The sequence below is a fragment of the Amblyomma mixtum genome, chromosome 3 (assembly GCF_055824585.1).
Source record: "Amblyomma mixtum isolate Tamu chromosome 3, ASM5582458v1, whole genome shotgun sequence".
Taxonomy (NCBI): domain Eukaryota; kingdom Metazoa; phylum Arthropoda; class Arachnida; order Ixodida; family Ixodidae; genus Amblyomma; species Amblyomma mixtum.
The window spans coordinates 343,551,602-343,557,370 of NC_143014.1; the positions used below are offsets into that span (position 1 = coordinate 343,551,602).

The following is a 5,769-nucleotide window of genomic DNA, read 5'->3' on the forward strand; positions in this document are numbered from 1 at the left end:
CCGGCAGCGCACAAGGGCTGAACTGAGTGATTGCAATATGCTACGCATAAAAAATCTGCTATGCTTCGTTGTTTCAGTAACTGCTGGCTTCCCTCACGACTGGCATAACGAGTTCCTGTTTTCCCTTCGCTTGTGGGCTCGATTTGACCAGTGTTTTCGAAGTGCGGCCATTTGATTTTCACTCGGCAGCCTGCTGGATTTTACCACATGCAGCAGTCGTGTCGTGATCTCTTGCACATGTCGCGAAGAACAAGACAGCTTCTTCGCTGTACTTGTGTATGTCTAACTGACGAAAATGACATCTTCTGTCGAGCTCGTGCAGGTAAAATAGTCACGATGCAGAGCGGGGCACGTGGACATGGCATTGAGCTGGGCACTGTAGGGTGTTCAGAACGTCAACGGCATGATCAAGACTGCACCTGAGAGGCAAAGAGGGAGTTTTTCCATCACATCTAATTCACAAAATATTTACAAGGAGGAAGTCTGGGCGGAGCGCCGTGGCTTGCACCTAAAGGAGAGAGCGAAAAAAAACTGTTAATGTGGCGCTAATTCTAGTGAAACTGCGTGATGCATTGTTCAGAACATAGAACAACCTATCATTGTTAGGCATGAAATGATGTCTGATTTTATTTCACAGATTCCACAGACCAGCCTTATAAGCGGTGTCCCCATACAATCACAAAAACACAAGCTCTTAATCTTTTTACAAATACAAAATCCTGAAATGAGTAACATCCAAAATCCCATATTCAAATTATAAAAAAATTCAGTTTGCAAGCTTGTGACCTGCGATATAAAACCTGTGAGCAAACATTTAGGTGTAGCCCTCTATGCTGCTCAGGTGGGAGGAATATTAAGGCGCACTTCAACTACAGCGCCGCCACTCTTATTGATCCGGACGCACATCCGTGTCGCCTTACCTCCGACAAAACTGTTTGCATGGAATATATTAGTCCAATCAGTTCTGCTGCGTGTGAGGTGTACGAGAGCTCTCAGAGTAGTCTGCATGCTGCTGTTTCGTCAGATGTAATTCTGCCAATGCTGGTCTAAACTTCAGAGAGGATGTGGTTTTATGATGTAATTGGCTGCAGTTAAAGGCCATGACTAATATTCCGAAAACAAGTGAGCCGTCCAATTCCCACATGGCTTTAGCAATGCAAACTTCTCGGCTAGTTCGTGTAGATTCATGACAATGGTAGAAAACTGCTTAAACTGGACAAAGCACGAGAGAAAATATTCACAGTACGATCATGAAGCCTGATGAGGCAAAGCGGCAAAAATAGCTGAATTTACCCTCGATGACTGCGTTGATGCTGTTACTGATTTACTCGAGGCACGCGACAAAATTTTTCTTGATTGAAGGTGGGCAAATGTGGGCGGAGCACCTCGAAGGTGGAGAAGGGGGGATGGGCCACGGGTGTCAGCGTTCTAGCTAGAGAGGTGAGATGGACAGGTGGCTTGTACTTCGGGTGGGCAACATGCTTTCGAACTGAGTTTTCGTATTCTATTTCCCCGTAGTTTTTTTCATCCCGCTTTGGAGTGGCCTTCTGGAAGATAGTGGTACTGTGGGGTGTGGATGCGTGGGTTTTGGGGCTAGATAGCGCTAATGGATGGTGACGGCGAGTAAGGGTGCGGTGGGCAGGTTGATCGCATGTGTCGCACTGAAACGAAGGTAACAGGTGCAATCTGTTATCTTCCTCTCTTTTGCTTCTTTCGTCCAGTTAGAGCAGCTTTACTGCGAATGCAGTAGCAGTGTGACACCGCGTAGATGCTGGCGTCTGTTTGCATGTCTGTCTGTAGAATGGGACAGTGAAGCTTCCACCCTCCAGAAGCACCTATCAACAGTCACGACCCTACCACACTCCCCTATGTAAGCGAATGTCCGCGCTCGATTCCCTTTCCACCCGATGCCCTACCACCTTCTCGTTCGAGACGTCACCAACCTCTTCCCACTCACCCAAATATATCCTCCCAAATCGCTTCACACAAAATATCAATCTACCGCTACCCATCATGAGGCCGCCACGCACTAGAAGCACACAGAGCAGCGGAACGAAAAAGTGCCAGCAAAATGGGATTCATAAACGCAGTGCGAAAAAAAGCTGTCTTCTAGGAGCAGCACAAATCATCCACCTTCCCACCCTTACCCCTAGGTATGAAGGCTGCATACGCGCCCAGTAGCTCCATCGACCCTGCCCCTCATACCTTACCTCTCTTTTACTCAAGCATCGCCCACTTCAGCCTACCTTCACTCTCCGCAAAAACTCTATCTGGCGTGTAATGCCTCGGCTAAGAATAGATGTGTCTAAGTAATCATGGAGGAAAAATTCAAAAGGTATTGCAGCTTTCTCACAGTAGGTTTCATTCTCGTATTGTCTGTTTTTTAACACTTGTTAAGCCATACACACTCATCATTCTTTTGCTCCATGATGTGTTTGAAGCGGAGGCCTGTCGGCGGCACAGCTAGCATTTCAGCATCATTGGGTACATTATACGAACATTGCTTTGCCTGAGCTGCTTGTGCTGATGTTACTAAAAAGGCTAACCTGTACGATTTTGAGCATCCATTTCTCACCTGAAGTTCATTCAGTCCCAGCGCTACCTAAATAGCACACCAAAGCGCCGTTAGTTAACTGCAAACACATATTCCTTAAGAACAACAGGCAATTTTCCGTCAGTTTGCGCTGCAATTTAACGGAGAATACTCTAACATCAGTAGCGGATGGATGGAGGGAATAACTACAAAGTAGTCATAGAGCACAGCATGGAACCTGTTTCACGACAGAACCTTTAAGATATTCATACTCGTCATGTGGCGTCACCTGTGCGTTTTTAGGTGGCTTGCTCAAAAAGGTAGAAGTCGTAGATGCGGCAAAAGCATTTGTTGGGCGAGTTGGTGTTTTCGATGATCCATAACTACAGCGCAAACGACAGGACAGAGATGAAGAAGGGACACCACACAGCGCTGTGTGGTGTCCCTCCTTCATCTCTGTCCTGTCGTTTGCGCTGTAGTTATGGATTGTAGATGCGGATCACCGCCAACAGCAGCAGCGAGAACACCAGCAGGCACAGCGCCCTGTGGCATGTACCATCCCCGCTGAAGTTGCGCGGCGGGGTTGTCCGCAACATGAAAGGGAAGCCAGACGAGACCAGGGGAGGTTGCGGGCACCCGATGGCCGCTGTGGATAGCGCCCTGCTGCCACACGAGGCGGACGCGGACGAAATGCGGGTATGACGCGAGAAAAAAATAGCCATCACTATTCATGGAGAAAAACAACCGCTAACCACGGTAAGGAAAGGCAAACCGGTGCAACGCCACCGCTTATGTCGCATGAAATTCACAGTTTATGCGTTCGGTACCTCCGCTGCTGAAACGGATAGCCACTACTCAAGCAAGTGACCTTTAGGTTCACTGCCACCACCATCACCACGATTATCAACGCTATCTTCATATAATATGAGTTATCGGAACAACAACGACCATCCTGCGCTTTGTAATTGCTGGTAGGCACTATCGTCGCAAATTCTTCAGCGTCGACTCCATACGGCAACCGACAACACCGTCCTTTTTTTTTTATACTGACCCTGCCACCCTAACAAACCACGGGTCATGAATGGTTCCTTTCGCGAATGCTACGGATCACATGCCGTTCGCATGTCCATTCACACATTTTAATTTTAGCTAAAATATGTCCAACTCACGTTTGTTCTACATTCCCCGTTGCTAATCTGAATAGCTCATTTACCTTCGCGTAATTCGGAGCTTTGACTTAAACCAATGTCACACATGCGCCGCAAGAAAAAAACCTTTGCCTCTGACAATTTTTAAAATTCAAGGCACCTCCTTAAGGTGTAAGTTTTCGAATTCGAAAGCTTTTTTTTTCGACCAGCTATAAGAGATACGGCGGAGAGATTGCTGCAGGTGACTGCGCCACAAGTAGGACAATATGGAAGTGATGCCGGTCAATAATTAGGGGGTTAATTCTGAAAAATTAGTTAATATACTGTTTACTTAGATTTGACTAGAAAAATATGTATTCCGAAATTGAGGCGGTCAATCTCGAATGTGAGCATAGTTTGAATTATCTTAATTGGCAATGTGGTTCGAAATATCGAACGTCAAAATATGCACTTGAACGCTTGTAAGCTACGTGGCTTTGCCGCTATGAATATTTACAAAATGACGTCACTGTGAGTGGCATTGGCGCCGAAATGCAGCTCTCCTCTTCTGCATCATCAATGCACAAATTGCGTTTGTATTTAACGTATAAGTAATGCGAGTGACGCCAGTTTGTAAACACGTAATGAAGAACAGGTAATAAGCTTTCAAAAGCGTATTTTAATCGTTCGATATTTCAGACTACATTGGCGAGTAAGAAAATTTATAAAGAGGGCTCAACATCGACGTTGACGGCATTCAGTTTCACAGTATATCCGTGCTCCTTAACATCCAAAACAAAAAGTTGATTAGGAAATTGTAATTAACCAGGTATTTTTGCATTCATGTCAGTTACTTATGTTAATCCTGCTGTACGGCCAACCTGTACACACTACACTGATGTAACTCTCGCAAAAATAAAAAGTGCTCGAAGTAAGTCCTGGATTTCCATGTTGCCCACGAGAGCATGCATGTGGCGGAGGAGCTTGGAAGGCTTGCGCTCTGCAAGTTCTGCGGACTGTAGTTGTCGCACCTTCTGGACTTCCGAGAGTGACAGGCGGCGGATGAGTTCACTCTTGAGGTGTTCGTAAGGGTTGGCCGTTGGTGGGTTGGCAAGGATATCCCGGACCTCGTTGGCGTAGCGGGCATCGAGGTGCGCGACATGTTTGTAGCGGGTCCCGTCTTGCATGATGTGTGCGAGGGAGAACTGGGCCTCGACTTGGGCGAACCATACCTCGGGCGAGTCGGCCCAAAGCGGCGGAAGCTTGACAGCGACACGCCAGACGCCGTGCAGGGCAGCGCGTGGAATGCCGTCTGCCGGGGTTCTGACGTCCCTGGCGGAGCCGGCGGGATGCTGCTGCACGGAAGCATTGAGTTGGCCGTGCCGTTCCTGAAGCTGTTGCTCGTGCTTGTCCATAGCGATGCGTTATTGTCAATTGTCCGGGTCACCAGATGTGGGATCTCATTTCTGCTCAAGGACGAATGTCAACATAAAACGTAACAACTGTTTATTCGACCAGCGGTTGCAGCGGACGAGCATACCGACGCTACGCTCGTCTCCGTAGCGGAAGGAAAAAGCCGCCCTTCCAAGCCGTACCGCCTGCTTTTGTAGCCACCGCCGGCGACGCATGCCTCGGGTGACGCAGCGGTGGCGCTGAGTTTTATCGGTGACGCAGTCCAGCGTGTGGCCGTGTTACGCTGGGCCGGATGATAACAATATGCGGATGCTGCGCGCAAATATGCGCACAATGTACAATACGAAGCAACGCTTCCGGACTTGCCAGAGGCTGGATTTATGGAGAACTTTATAATGAAAAGAGGCACATTTAAATACATTTTAAATGTGTGCGACTGAATGAGAAGGCTGGACACAAATATGAGGAAAGGAATACCGCTGCACAAAAGTGTGGGAATTGCCATATATTGCCTTGCGACGTATGACTTACGCGGAAGAAAGAACTGTGGCAAATGGGTTTGGAGTCAGTCACTCCTCATTAACATCATTGTTAAGGAGTTCTGCAATGTTAAATGTTGTGGGTCTTCTCGAACCTCGGTACGTGAGAATGCCGAGGATGCACAAACTGGCTGAATACCTGCGACAGTTTTCTGCA

At 47.6% G+C, this 5,769-nt stretch overlaps 1 pseudogene; it reads right to left on the bottom strand.

Annotated features, from left to right (window-relative positions):
* Positions 1 to 4,550: 4,550 nt before the first annotated feature.
* LOC149356187 (uncharacterized) lies at positions 4,551 to 5,150 on the bottom strand (annotated as a pseudogene).
* Positions 5,151 to 5,769: the final 619 nt, after the last annotated feature.